Source organism: Otolemur garnettii, unplaced genomic scaffold (assembly GCF_000181295.1).
Source record: "Otolemur garnettii isolate 467f Iridium unplaced genomic scaffold, OtoGar3 scaffold00022, whole genome shotgun sequence".
NCBI classification, from domain to species: Eukaryota; Metazoa; Chordata; class Mammalia; order Primates; family Galagidae; genus Otolemur; species Otolemur garnettii.
The window spans coordinates 22471026-22485840 of record NW_003852417.1 but is presented as its reverse complement, the minus strand read 5'-3'; the positions used below and the strand labels follow the sequence as shown (position 1 = coordinate 22485840).

Sequence of the window (14815 nt, the reverse complement as noted above, 5' to 3'; positions counted from 1 at the left end):
TGGGCCAGGTTCGAACCTGGCTCCCTTGGTGTATGTGGCTGGCACCGTAACCACTGTGCTATGGGTGCCAAGCCAATTTTTCATTTCAGTATCATGCATGGTTATGAATAGGGGCAGTTTTGGATAATAGTTTGAATATATGTATAACAAGCTTATAAAGGCTTATAGTAACTTTCATAGCAGTTCCATTTCTGGAGAATCGCAAAAGGAAATAATTTTACTATTCATTCATTTTATTTTTTGAGACAGTCTTACTCTCTCACCCTGGATAGAGTGCCATGGTGTCATAGCTCACAACATCTTCAAACTTTATCCTCTTATCTGAGCCTCCGAGTAGCTGAGACTAGAGGCACCCACCACGATGGGTTGTTCTCTTTTTTTTCTCTTTTTAATAGAGATGGGATCTCGCTCTTGGGCAGGCTGGGAAAATAATTTTAAATATGGAAAAAACTTATAGACATAGATATGTATTACTTTTTTTTTTTTTTTTTTAATATGGAGTCTCTCTCTGTTGCCCTGGAGCTGAATGCTATGGTGTCATAGCTTACAGCAACCTCAAATTCTTAGATTCAACCAATCTGATTGTCTCAGCCTCTCAAGTAGCTGGAAGTTTTCTCCATGACACCCGGCTAGTTTTTCTGTTTTTAGTAGATACTGGGTCTTGCTTTTGCTCAGGTTGGTCTGGAACTCCTGAGCTCAAGTGGTACACCTACCTCAGCCTCCCATGGTGGTAGGATTACAGGCATGAACCACCTGGCCCAGCCTACGTATTTTTTATATAGCAAAAATAAATTGGAACCACCTGAACATCTTATATTAATGCTTATGGAAGTAGTGATCTATTCATACAGTGAAATATTATTTAGCATAAATTATCTTTGAAGACTTCATAAAATAGGGAATGCTTATGTCATAATGTTATATAAATAAAAGTAGGCTACAGAATTGTATATCATTTTATGGACTGGAAGGAAATGAAAATATTAATTATGGTGATTTTTGTAATTATGGGATTGTGGTTTCCCCATTTATAAACTTCATTGCAGAAGTTTTCTATACCAAACTTTTTTTTTTTTTTTTGAGGCAGAGTCTCACTACGTCACCCTTGGTAGAGTGCTGTAGTGTCACAGCTCACAACAACCTCAAACTCTTGGGCTTAAGCGATTCTCTTGCCTTAGCCTCCCAGGTAGCTGGGACTACAAGTGCCCTCCACAATGCCTGGCTATTTTTTGTTGCAGTTCTCATTGTTGTTTTAGCTGGCCTGGGCCAGGTTCAAACCTGCCAGCCTCAGTGTATGTGGCTGGCGCCCTAATCACTAAGCAATGGGTGCCACTCCCAAACGTGGTTTTTAACAATGAAAAATAACAAACAAAAATCAATATTTTGGGCTCAGCGCCTGTACCACAGTGGTTATGGCACCAGCCACATACACCAAGGCTGGCTGGTTCCAACCTGGCCTGGGCCGGATAAACAACAATGACAACTGTGACAAAAAATAGCCATCATTGTGACGAGTGCCTGTAGTCCCAGTTACTCAGGAGGTTGAGGCAAGATAATTGCTTAAGCCCAAGAGTTTGAGGTTGCTGTGAGCTCCGACGCCATGGTGCTCCATGAGGGCAACATAATGACACTCTGTCTCCCCCCCACCAAAAAAAATTCATATTTTGTTTTTAAAATAGTTTAGATAAAGTATAAGCATGCATTGTCAAAGTATTTAGTGGCATTTGACAAAGCTAAGAATTGTTTTTAATTGGGTTTAGGTATAGAGAATCCAAATTAATGGAGTGTTATAAGGGTCATAGTTAAATCTGTTTTCAGATTATAGTTTTGTAAATGATCTGGAGAGAGAAGTATAGTGGTCTTCCAAATTTGTAGCCCTTTTGGGTATAAAATGCAATTGAACTACTATTAACTATATGAGAATTTTGAGAGACTACGTGGATAGAAAAATGGTAAGCAGTTTGCCAAATCTCAGAGACGATTGGTACAGATTGAAGATTCTTTACTTGCCTGGTTTATTGCCCCATGCAGTTGAATTCTGAACTGCAGTTTAACCAACAATTTAAATAAATTCTTAAAAATTTTTTTTTTCTTTTTGGCTACCTCTTTGTAAAGAAATTCTTAAAATATGGGTGACACCCGTGGCTCAAGGAGTAGGGCACTGGCCCCATATACTGGAGGTGGTGGATTCAAACCTGGCCCTGGCCCCCCCAAAAAATAAAAAATCTTAAAATATTTAAATGAATAATGAATAATAAAAGAATCCAGGATATTTGGATTTGGCCTAACCTTTGTGGTTGATATCAAGGGGAACAATCAACGTTCTTCATAGGAAAGACAAGGTTTATTTTTTAAATTAACAAAAATTTTTTTTTGGCAGTTTTTGGCCAGAGCTGGGTTTGAACTAGCCACTTCAGGCAGATGGGGCTGTTGCCCTACTCCTTTGAGCCACAGGCACCGCCCTATATTAAAATTTTTTTAATGTTTTTTGGTTTGATACAATATTGCTTTGGGTGGATTTTGGGTCAGAGTCAATGTGACGGTTCTTGTGTTCCCTAGGGTGTTGTACTAAGGGCTTGTTATTTTTTGTGTAAGGTGCCCTGTTACAGATACATAAAAACAAACAGCATCCCTTGAGATGTATCTAAAAATAAGATACTAATTTTGTAAATAGCAGAGCACTAATTTTCAAGTATGTGGTCGTAGTAGGGCATTAGTAATGAGAGGAAAGACTTAGGGAAAACTGCTGACGTATTATTTATTTATTTTTAAAATTAAATGAGATTTAGTAGTTGATAAAGCGTCTCTGAAACACTTTTTATTATACTGAAAAGAGTTGGTTCCCGAATGCTGGTCTCTGAATTTTTCACTGTTCTGCATTGAAAAAAAATTATCAGACTATTATAGTGAGTGATGTTTTCATAGTGCTACTATAATTCATGGCTTTTAAGAGGTACATTTTTTTGCATTTTTGACATTTCGGAAATTGAGATTTTTACAATCAATGGCAACTTAAAATCATCATTATTGGTTGAAAAATAATTTCTACTGCCTGTATGCATGAACTTGATAAGTAGTTAATCCTCCTTTTATGACTACATAACTACAGCTCACTGATGTTTCAGCAAACTTTTCATTTAAGGACCAATTATGGAAGGCATACCATTCCTGGGTTGTCTTGTGTTAGTTACATTTTCTTGTGACATATTTTGTTCAAATCAAGAAAGAGATGACATCAAGACTTGGACAATATATGTCATGGCTTGGAAGAAAGTCCTAGAGACAATAGGGACATCTTTTAAAAAAGTGTTGAATCACTGATTCTCTTAATGTTACTTAAAGAAGATGAAAGAATAACTAATGACTGTGAAGTAAAAAGCAATTTAGTGATTAGATTGTGAATGTGAAGAACATTTTAAGAATAATTTGTTTTGCTTTTGTGTTTTATATAAACACTGGAATGTTATATGATAATTCATGTCTAAATAAGTTGAAAAGAACTTTCCCACAGAGTATAAAATAAGTGATAGAAACCGGGTGTCATAATTTAATTGAGAAGTTTTTTTCTCCTTTCTTAGTGGTAGTAAATATAATGGCCTCCTCTCTGTGGCTCAAGTCTATAATCCTAGCACTCTGGGAGGCTGGGGTGGGACGATTGCTTGAGCTCAGGAGTTTGAGACCAGCTTGAGCAAAGCAAGACTCAGTCTCTACTAAAAATAGAAAAAAATAGCTTGGCATTGTGGTGGGTACTTGTAGTTGCAGCTACTGGGGATGCTGAGGTAGGAGTATTTCTTGAACTCTCATGGGTTTAGGTTGCTGTGAGCTAGGTTGATGCCATGGTACTCTAGCACAGGGCAACAGAGTGAGACACTGTCTCAACAACAACAAAAAACGGTGCAACATAATATTGATGGTGTCTTCACGTTGATGGAATGTGATTAATTTATTAAATTTAAAGCAGTGGTTCTCAACCTTCCTAATGCTGTGGCCCTTTAATACAGTTCCTGTGGGTCTTGACCCACAAGTTGAGAACTGCTGATTTAAAGGATTGCAATTATTCTATTTCTTCGTTTTAAATTTCAGATTCTTATGGGGGTACAAATGCTTTGGTTACATACATTGCTTTTGTACAGTTTGAGTCAAAGTTTTCAGTGTGCCCCCCACTCAGATAGTGAGTATTGTATCCATTAGGTGTGAATGTACTCTTCCCGCCTGCTTGCTTTATATTGAGTTATACTACCAAATGTTCTCATGGCTGTTGATAGATTGGTTCCTATTTAATAGTGAGTACATGTGGTATTTGTTTTTTTATTCCTGAGAAACTTCATTTAGAAGAATGGTCTTTAGTTCCATCTAGGTAGTTATATAAAGTGTTCACCATTTTAATTATGGCAGATAGTATACCATAGCATACATATACTACATTTTAGTAATGTACTCAAATATTGATGGGCACGTGGGTTGGTGCCACATCTTTGCAATTATGCATTGTGCTGCAATTAACATTTTTTTTCTTTTTTTTTGGAGTTAGAGTCTCACGATGTTGCCCTTGGTACAGTGCTATGGCGTTACAGCTCACAGCAACCTCACACTCTTGGGCTTAAGCAATTTTCTTGCCTCAGCCTCCCAAGTAGCTGGGATTACAGGCACCCACCACAACGCCCGGCTATTTTTTGTTGTGGTTGTCGTTGTTTAGCTGGCCTAGGCCAGGTTCGAACCCTCCAGCCTCTGTATATGTGGCCGGCACTGTAACCACTTTGCTACAGGTGTCAAGCCATGCAGTTAACATTTGAGTGCATGTGTCTTTTTGATAAAATGACCCAATAGTGAGATTGCAGGATCAAGTGGTACGTCTACTTTTAGTTCTTTAAGGTTATCTTAAATTTGCAGTCTTCTTACTTTTTAGTGTTAGGATAGTTCTTTTATAAAGTGATGATGATCATAGATAAATGGTGGCATGTTTGTAAAATAAAGTGAAAGTTCTATGTTGGGTCCTCAAATTTCCTTTAAAATTTTCTTGGCCTGAGATTTCTAGAGATTCAAGAGCCAATGTTAAGAAAAAGTCTGGCTTATTCATTTTATTATTTGTTGGTTTCTTACTGTAGGTCCAAGTTCATTTCTTTGTTTGATTTGAACGTAATTTCACAGAGTGATTAATAATGAAATCCTAGGTGCTGATGGCTTACTTTTGTTTGGCTTTGTATTTTTTGCTTTTGCTTTGTCTCTTGTTACTTTACCATAACCAATCCTGTGGAATTGAGTTTACTGTGCTACCAGGCAGGTATTACCTATAAAAGAATGAAAAAGTTGTAGTAATTGGCCATTATTTAATTTACATAGTTTGAGCACTACTGGAAGTTTCCCTATGGAAAAGTATCTCTCCTGTTAGATTATCCTTGTTGTAGGCTCCATGATTTTTAATTGCTATAACTCCAGCATCCATTCCACTTCCTGGCACATAAATATTTATTCAGTTAACAAATGACAGCAGTTGTTACTTTTGACATTAAAACATTGAGCATAGTTATTCTTGTGATGTAATTAATAGTTTATTAAATAGCTAATAAAAACTAGGATCTTTGGTAATAGAAACTTCTTTTTGATAACTTCTAATAAAGTCTGGCATGATTTTTAAGCTCTTCAAAGTATATCCATCTTCCTCTCTTTGCTTCTTCTTCTTCTTTTTTTTTTTTTTTTGAGATAGAGTCTTACTCTGTCTTCTTGGGTAGAGTGCCATGGCATCATCATAGCCCGTAACAACCTCAGACTCTTGTACTTGAGCAAATCTCATGCCTGAGCCTCCTGAGTAGTTGGGATTACAGGTGCCTGCCATGGTGCCCTGCTAGTTTTTCTATTTTTAGTAGATACTGGGTCTCGCCTTGCTCACACTGGTCTCAAACTCCTAAGCTCAAGCAGGCTGCCCACTTTGGCCTCCCTGAGTTGCTAGAATTACAGTGTGTGAACCACTGTGCCAGGCTCTCCTTTTTTCTCTTACAGGAACCTTCTTCCTGTCAGGAAGTTTCAGAATTTCCTACTTGAGAGTTCTTTATTATCTATTGATGGAGAAAATACATGATAAAAAACGGTGAAAGAAATTTCATTAACATTTTAAAATGAGTGTATATTTCCTAGTTCGTTACAAGTCGTTGAACTTAAATTTATCTAGACATTTTTTTCATCTCTAGATAAAGCTTGGTATAACATAGAGATTTATGGAGTCCTTGGGGCCCAAGACCCTTTCTTTGGCTGGCAACTGTTGATCTAGACTGGTTGCTGGAGTGTAGCCGTTAGTCCAGCAACATTGCCATCACCTGGGGGAACATGTTAGAAATTCAGAGTCTTAATCTGTATTCTACAACTGTGGAATCAGGATTAGCATTTTAACAAGATTCTTGAGTAGTTCATATGAACATTCAGTTTGGGAAGAGTTTGTAGAACATCTTACTTTTGTCCAGAGCGAGGAAGAACAGGCTAAACAGAGACAGAGAAATATAGAAAACCAATTTGGCTTAATTTGCTACCGTACTTTAGAATGGTTCTGCTAATAGTTGTCTGAGAATTCCTGAAAAGCAGAGGTGTGTGTGTATCAGTGTCTTTGTGGTTTTGTCATCAAGCAGGTAAACTTGGGAAATGTTGTTTTAGTGGGATTCAAGTCCAAATGTTATTGAATTTCCTATCGCACGTTGTTTATTGACTTTTTCTTGAGGAAATACTTTAGCACTGATCCTTTAAGAACCTACATTTACTATTTTATCCATAGAAGCAAATGCCCATTTATCCCATTTATGAGGGCAAGCACATACAAACATTTAGTACTTTTTCTAGGATTTAGCATTACTTTTGTTTTTTTCATTTATCAGCGTGCCTTGGACTCAGTGGTGTTTGATAAACAAAGCACATGTTCTACATCATCTTCATGTATCAAGGACACCATGCTGCCAAGTTCAGCTGGTCTCTGTGGAAGAAGTGGAATTTACATTTTTATTTGACATTTTATAGGTTATTAAGCAACTGTGTAATAAATAGGTATGCTGAGTTATTCAAAGATAGGTGAGAATCTTGGAGTCTGGCTCTTTACCTTTAACATCCTTGTGAAGAAATTGGTTCTTTTACAGAAGTCATGCTAGGAAAACTTTGTCTTGTGCTCAAAAACAGTGAAATAAATTAGTGACATTAAAGTGACTGAGTTTGAAGATACTGACTTTTGTTCCCATTTGTTTTGTAAAAAATTCCTGTATTGTGGAAATAGAGGCAGGGATACACTCTGAGAAATATACTGTTAGGTATGTTCATCATTATGTGAATATAATAGAAAATAATTAATCCTAACTGGTGTAGCCTACCATAAACCTAGCTATATAGGTATACCTAGGCTATATGGTATATTGCCTATTGCTCTTAGGCTATAAGCTAGTACAACATGTTACTGTACTGAATACTGTAGGTAATTGTAACACAGTGGTATTTGTCTATCTAAATTTACTGAAACATAGAAAAGGTACAATACGAATATGGTTTTATAATCTTTCAGGAACATCGTTGCATTTGTGGTTCATTGTTAACAGAAATGTAATAATGTGCGTGATTGTACTTATTTTAAGTTACTGTGAAATTCATTAGTTAGCCACAAATTTGATTTACTCTGAGAATAGGAACTGTTTTTCCTTGAGTTAATAATGAGATTATTTTAAGTTATTTTGGTAACTGTTCTTAAATTTTTTCTTTTTTTTTTTTGAGACAGAGTCTCACTATGTCACTATGGTAGAGTGCTGTGGCATGTTTACAGCTCACAGCAACCTCAAACTCTTGGGCTTAAGCGATTCTCTTGTCTCAGCCTCTCAAGTAGCTGGACTATAGTCGCCTGCCACAATGCCTAGCTATCTTTTTTTGTTGTTTTTGCAGTTGTCATTGTTGTTTAGCTGGCCTGGGCTGGGTTTGAACCCACCAGCTTTGGTGCATGTGGTCAGTGCTATAAGCACTGTGCTGTGGGTGCTGAGCCTGTTCTTAAATTTTTAAGATCAACTGCATAAGACTTTTTTATACTTCAGCAATTTGCAGATAGCTGTCCATTTTAAACTTGTTTATATGTAGGCTCTTATATGTAGGAGTTACAAATTAATAGATGCTTAGTCAAAATGGGTATTAGTGAAATACAAATTTTAGAAAAACTCAAGGAATACCATTTCATATTTATCAAATTGGCAAAAAGGTTTCTTACATTATCAAATATTAGTAAGGGTATAAGGAATGGAAACTTAACTGTTGCTATGCTTGGAGAAAGATAATTAAGCTCTAAATCTCCTGTTTCCCCAGAGAACATCTCTTCAAAGGTAGAGGGGCAGGCCAGGTATGGCTGTAATCCCAGCACTTTGGAAGTCCCAGACAGAAGGATTACTTGAGGTCCGAAGTTCAAGCCTGCATGACATAACGAGACCTCATTTCTACAAAAAATAGGAAAAATTAGGCTGAGCTCCATGGCTTAATGCCTGTAACACTAGGAGCACTTTGGGAGGCTGAGGCAGGTGGATTGCTTGAGCTCAAAAGTTTGAGAGCAGCCTAAGCAAGAGTTGTCTCTACTAAAAATCAAAAATAACTAACTGGGTGTAGTGGCACACACCTTTAGTCTAGTACCTTGGAGGCTAAGGCAAGAGGGTGTCTTGAGCCCAAGAGTTTGAGGTTGCTTTGAGCTATGATGCCACGGTACTCTACCCAGGGTGAGAAAGTGAGACTCTGTGTTTCAAAAAAAAAAAAAAAATTAAAAAAAAAATTAAGAACATTTAAGGAAAAATTAGCTGGACTATGGCATTTGCCTATAGTTTGAGCTTCTCAGGAAGCCAAGGCAGGAGTTCAAGGTTGCAGTGAACTGTGATTGTGCCACTTCACTCCAGCCTGGGCAGTAGAACAAGATCCTATCTATCAAACAAAAGGAAACAGTTTTTTTTTTTTTTAAATTAGAATAAGTATTAAGGCAGAATATGTTGTGTATCACAGACAATCTGCTAAAAATTGCAGGGACCAAAAGAAGACTCACCCTTATATATAGCCATGCAGTTATAACCCATTACATATATGCTCTCAAGGTAAGAATAAGTAGCACTTAAGAGGATTTGATAGCATCATTTGTCACACATAACTTATCGTAAATTTACTTGGTAATTGTGTTGACTTTTTGTATGAGACAATTGGCTTTATCCAAAGGAAAAATAAACTCATACTTCCATGACAAGTTGCAAAGTTACAAGTTTGCAACTTAGAAGTAGGTGGTCTACCAAAGTCAGGTGTTCATTTCACCCGCAGAAACTGAGATGGGGTGCCACTCCCTTCATTACATCTTAAAGAGATGGCTACTAGGTCCTTGAGAAAGGCTGTCCTGGGTTGCTGGCTAGATGCTTATTTAGCTTTAAAAAGGTTTATGTACATTTCAAGGAACAGAGAAAGAATTTAAAAGTTTACTAAAGAAAATGCTCTAAAAAAAGGGGAAGTGTGAATACAGGTAGAATTAAGCTTTTTTTTTTTTTTTTTGAGACAGAGTCTCATTATGTCACCCTTGGTAGAGTGCCGTAGCATCAGAGCTCACAGCAACCTCAAACTCTTGGGCTTAAGCGATTCTTTTAACTCAGCCTCCCAAGTAGCTGGGACTATAGGCGCCCACCACAGTGCCCAGCTATTTTTTGATTGTAGTTGGCATTGTTGTTTGGCAGCCCTGGGCTGGGTTTGAACCATAGGTGCTGAGCCTAAGCATCTTATTTTTAATTTTTATTTATTTACCAATGGATAAATTGATTCAGCTAGTTTAGGGTTCAATTTAACAATATTGTAGTAGTGTTGAAGATATGTATCCCTAGTATCCAGTACTTTTACTTCTGGATAAATCCCAGTAAAACTCTTAACCCGTGTTCATAGCATACTTGAGTATATTAACAGTGAAACATTGGAAACACCTAAAATACCTGTGAGTAGGAGAGTGAATAAATTTTGTTACATTCATAAAATAAAATACTATATAGTATTTTAAAAATATATTTTAATTCATTTTTAGCATTTGTCTTTTTATTAAGACTGTAAATATAGTAGTTGCCTTGAGAATACAGTATAGCATTGAAAATGAATGCCCTAGAGCTACATATATCAACATGAATAATTTTAATTTATTTATTTGTTTTTTTGAAACAGAGTCTCATTATGTTGTTCTCAGTGGAATGCCATAGCTCACAGCAACCTCCACCTCCTGGGTTCAAGTGATCCTCTTGTTTCAGCCTCCTGAGTAGCTGGGACTACAAGCTCCTGCCCCAGTGCCCAGCTAATTTTTTAAAGACTGGGTCTTGCTCTTGTCAGGCTGATCTTGAACTCCTGATCTTGAGCAATCCCCCATTCTTGGCCTCCCAGTGTGTTCACATTACAGGCAGGAGCCACCGTGCTTGGCTGTGAATAATTTTTAAAAACAGTGTGAATTTGCTAAAGCAAGTTGCAAGATATATAAAGTATATTTAGATGATACTTAAAAACATGTAGAGCAATACCACATTATTTAAGAATTACATATACAGTAAAAGTGTAACAGAATGATAAACACCAAAACCATAAAGTGGTTACCTCTAAGGAGGGGTAGATATACAGGTATCAGCAGGGGGTTCTTTCTTTGTTTTTCTAAGACAGAGTCTTGCGCTGTGCCCAGGCTAGAGTGCAGTGGCATTATCATAGCTCACTACAACTTCACACTCCTGGGCTGAAGTGATCTTCCTCCCAGGTAGCTGAGACTAAAGGTGCATGCTATCATGCTCAGTTAATTTTTCTATTTTTTTGTAGGGGGGGGGTTCTTGCTCTTGTTCTGGCTAGTCTCAAACTCCTGATCCCAAGTAATCCTCCTGCCTCCACTTCCCAGAGTGTTAGGGTTACAGGTGTGAGCCACTACGCTGGTCTTTTCTTTCTTTTTCTTTTCTTTTTTTTGAGACAGAGTCTCACTATGTAAATAAGTAAATAAGGCACTACGTTAAGATTTAATTTACTTATGCAGTGGGTACATGGACGTTTGTTATTGTTATCTAAATTCTTTTGTAATGTTTAAATATTTAACGATTAAAAGCTATAAAAGGGAGAATTGGTATTTAAAAGAAAACAAAAAGGAGAATGGTTGTAACGGGGAGGGGTGAAATGAGGACACCTCTTCAAGAAAATTTGTTGTGAAGGGTACCAGAGTAATGAGGAAGTCTGGAAGGGTATCAGTCAGGTTAGTATTGCATATTAGCATGCTAATTGTGGTGATCAAGTAAAAAGGGACAGGTTGGTGCAGGAGACTGATTACAGTTGTAGGAGCAGAATCTTTTAGTAAGGAAAAAATATTGGGACCCAGTACAGAAATAGTGTGTTTGGCTTTTGATTGGAGCAAGGATGATTTGTAGAAACAGGAGGGAAAGCACAATAAATTATGGGAAGATAAGGTAGTTCTTTTCTGAATGTAGGGTGATTAACATCAAGGTTTACTTGGGACTGAAGGATTTCCCAGGATGCCAGACTTGTAGTGCTAAAACTAGGGAAGTACCAGGCGTACCAAGATGGTTGACCACTCTACTTCTGTTTGTTTTTCCTTGACAAAATGAAAAGCATTGATTATTTCCTGGAAGTAAGAAGGGGATGGGGGGGAGGTATTTGAAGATCATAGTAAAAGGGGGAAGCTATGAGTTGATTTTCTGTATTGAAGATGGGAGAGCAGATTCACTAGGCTAATGTGATAGGATTTCTGAGCATTGCTAGGGGTCTACTGAAATTTATGATGTTTATTTACTTCTTGATTGATTGAGACAAGAGTCTCTCAGTCGCCCTAGGAGGAGTGCCCTGGTGTAACCTCAAATTCTTGGGCTCAAGCCATTCTCTTGCCTCTGCCTCATGATTAGCTGGAACTACGGGCCTGTGCTATGACACTTGGCTAGTTTTTCTGTTTTTAGTAGATACCAGTTCTGGCTCTTGCTCAAGCTGGTCTCGAACTCCTGAGTTTAAGCAATCCATCCATCTTGGCCTCCGGGAGTGCTAGGGTTATAGGCATAAGCCACAGTGGCTGATGGTTTTAATTTTAAAGTTCTTATCATTATATTTCTCTTCTTTATTCTCTGTCTTATTCAGGTGGTCAGTACTGAGATAAGTGGAGAAATTTTGAACTATGGTTTTAAACTACCATGTTTCCCCGAAAATAAGACAATGTCTTATATTTATTTTTTCTCAAGGAGACACACTAGGGCTTATTTTCAGGGGATGTCTTATTTTTATTAAGTATAATACAATAATCTACATTTATTCAAATACAGTTAAGTCATCTTCTTCTGGAACCTGACAGGGGGACCCCACCTTATTGGTGGAGCTGGTGCTAGTGATGCATGAACTCCTTTCCCCTAGCCATTGGCACGTGCACAATAGGATGCCTGCGACCATGGTTACCAAATGCGCACCTGCGCAAGTGCTAACCACTGGGAGAAAGTAGCTGTGGCAGATAAAAAATATTCCAGTCTTCCTTACCACTCCGTGCCAAAATGGTTGGTGTGGCTATGCAGGATACCAGCCATCACTGGTTCTTATTATCAGGGTAGGGCTTATATTTAACAAATGCATAGAAATCCTGCTAGGGCTTATTTTTTGGGTAGGTCTTATTTTCGGGGAAACATGGTATGTTTTAACTATGATGGAGGGAGAGAGGAGTAGAGTAGTGAGGCATAGGCAAAAGAGTGATTATAGTGATGATTTTTTTTATTTTGAGACAGTTTCTTATGTTGCTCTCAGTAGAGTGTTGTGGCATCACAGTTCACAACACCCTCCAACTCGTGGTCTTAAGTGATTCTGTTGCCTCAGCCTCCCCAGTAGCTGGGAATACAGGTGCCTGCCACAACGCCGGGCTGTTTTTTTTGTTGTTGCAGTTGTCATTGTTGTTTAGCTGGCGCTGGCTGGCTTTGAACCCGCCAGCCTTGGTGCATGCGGCTGGCACTGTAAACACATGCTACCGGCGCCAAGCCTACAATGATGATTTTTGAGTTTCAGGCTGGGTAAGAAGTGAAGAAAGAGAGAGGCTAATGATGTGGGAAAAATTGTTGGAATTCACTTCTAGGAGTGAACTGGAAAGATAAGTTTGAATTGAGTGCTTGAAATTGAGAATTTTGAGATAGTATAATTACTGCTTATTGATTTGATTATGGAAATTGGGGGCTGATGTGGGATGAAAGAAAAGATAGCTGGTTGTGGGAGCGATTACCTCTATGGATTCATTTCAGTGATTGAGACAGGTTTTGGTGCTCTGAAATACATTGACTCAGTTATTTCCTCTTAATATGCTTCATGTCTTCTGCTTTCTATTTTATTTTGTTTAAATACCGCCTCAAATTATAAATCACATTATAGCTCTTGAATGAAAATGGTTGTAAATGAATGGATAAAAGTAAATTTTGTTTAATTTGTTCTCAGCCTTCTGTGGCTTGCTAGAGCCCTTCCAGTTGGTAGATTCTAAGATTAACATCCAAACTGACAATCTACTGTCAATTAAGCTATTTTAGTACCTCATAGGTTCAGTGATTGCTTTGTGTCATATATGGTTGGTAATCTGTGTTACATTGCTTTGCTGACTCTAATTTCACTCTTTGCCTTTTTATAGGACCGCAGCTGAATGCACAGCTAGAAGGTTGGCTTTCGCAAGTACAGTCTACCAAAAGACCTGCTAGAGCCATTATTGCACCGTAAGTTTTAAGAGTCTTTACCTAAAATCTTTTATATGTTTGTTATTACTAAAAAATGAGAACTAGAAATTAAAAACTAAATGCTATATTGAGCTGAAGAATTTGCATTCATTAATTTTCATAATTCTTGTGGGTTTTCACTAACTTAAGGATTAAGGAATTGGCTACTTTATTTCTTCATATGCAGTAATTTCCAAATTTATTTTTGATAATAAAACTGACCTTTTAAGAAGAGGGTTGTTTACATCAGGTAAATTTGGCATAATCAAGATAATTTATACTTACAAGGAAAAGGTATATAAAGCATGATAATGGTACATTGTGGAGTAGCAACATTTGGGGAGGGGAATTTTTTTTAATTGAGAAAAATCTGTGCTTATTTTGTCTTCGAATGTTAGAGATTGTTTTTTAGAACTATAAGCTAGCATGTATACAGTTAATGACATGTGTCTCTGAGTGGTACGAATTCGGTTAATTTTGATTTGGTTTCCAGTGCTAACCTTCCAAACATATTGTGTTAAGGACATGCTAACAATTTTCTGAGAAGAGTAGAGGTTGGGGTCTGTGTCATTTCTCTTGCCGTTTCTTTTATGTGACTTTTTTGGTGCGAAGGTTGATAATCTGATCATAAATAGTGCTGATAATAACCACTTCTTAGATAATCAATATGAAAATTAAATAAATACAAAGAGCTTAATGTTTGGCACGTAAGTATTTTATGCACCAAGTATTTTGTTAAATATCTCATTTGCATGATGCTGTTTGGTCTCATTTAGTAGATGGAGTCTGACTGTACCACTTAGAAGCCAGGTAACATGCAAATTATTTTATCTCTTGTGCTGTCATTTCATCGTTGGTAAAGGTGAAATACCAATAATATTGTATCCCCTTAAAGTTTTTTTTTTTTTTTGAGACAGAGTCTCACTTTGTTGTCCTCAGTAGAGTGCTACGGTATCATAGCTCACAGCAACCTCCAGCTTATGGGCTTAAGTGATTCTCTTGCCTCAGCCTCCCGAGTAGCTGGGACTACAGGTGTCCGCCACAATGCTTGGCTTTTATGTTGCAGTTATCACTGCTGTTTTTTACCTGGCCAGGGCCAGGTT

The 14815-nt window shown here is 37.5% G+C and overlaps 1 protein-coding gene across 1 annotated transcript in view; it reads left to right on the top strand.

The window, feature by feature from the left end:
- The window catches only part of MEMO1 (mediator of cell motility 1), a 90923-nt gene that overhangs the window by 3846 nt on the left and 72262 nt on the right, over nucleotides 1-14815 (top strand). The window contains exon 2 of the mRNA XM_012803775.2: nucleotides 13631-13712. The gene's annotated coding sequence lies outside the window, so the exon portion shown is untranslated. The remainder of the gene's footprint in view (nucleotides 1-13630; nucleotides 13713-14815) is intronic.